Source organism: Limulus polyphemus, unplaced genomic scaffold (assembly GCF_000517525.1).
Source record: "Limulus polyphemus unplaced genomic scaffold, Limulus_polyphemus-2.1.2 Scaffold2617, whole genome shotgun sequence".
Lineage (NCBI taxonomy): Eukaryota > Metazoa > Arthropoda > Merostomata > Xiphosura > Limulidae > Limulus > Limulus polyphemus.
In genome coordinates, this window is record NW_013668227.1 from 31,000 (window position 1) to 31,566 (window position 567).

Consider the following 567-nt stretch of genomic DNA (forward strand, 5'->3'; position numbering starts at 1 on the left):
TGGGTGAACATTCAGAGGCTATAGTGTAAATATCTTTGTAGGCTGTATGATGTAGTAGCACCCACTTTTGATGGGTGAACATTCAGAGGCTATAGTGTAAATATCTTTGTAGGCCGTATGATGTAGTAGCACCCACTGTATGCTGTAGTAGCACCCACTTTTGATGGGTGAACATTCAGAGGAATTCAAACCTATGTGTTACAAAAGATATGTAGATGACACTTTTATTGTTCTTTAACAGAACATAAACAAAAATTTTTAGATTATTTAAATAGTAAATATAAAACATATGATTTACAGTAGAACATCAAAAAGAATATCACTTTATCAAGTTTGCTGATTGATCAAGAAATGTGGAAACATAAGAAACAGATGGCTAAAACTTGAAAACAAACAGACACAAACTTAGCTTTATATATTAGATAAGTGGAGTGAACAAACAAACACAAACTTAGCTTTATATATTTGATAAGTGGAGTGAACAAACAAACACAAACTTAGCTTTATATATTAGATAAGTGGAGTGAACAAACAAACACAAACTTAGCTTTATATATTAGATAAGTG

General features: G+C 31.2%; 1 protein-coding gene across 3 annotated transcripts in view; it reads left to right on the forward strand.

Moving 5' to 3' along the window:
* LOC106467438 overlaps positions 1-567 on the forward strand; it is a 16,189-nt gene that overhangs the window by 4,426 nt on the left and 11,196 nt on the right. The gene's annotated exons all lie outside the window — the stretch shown is intronic.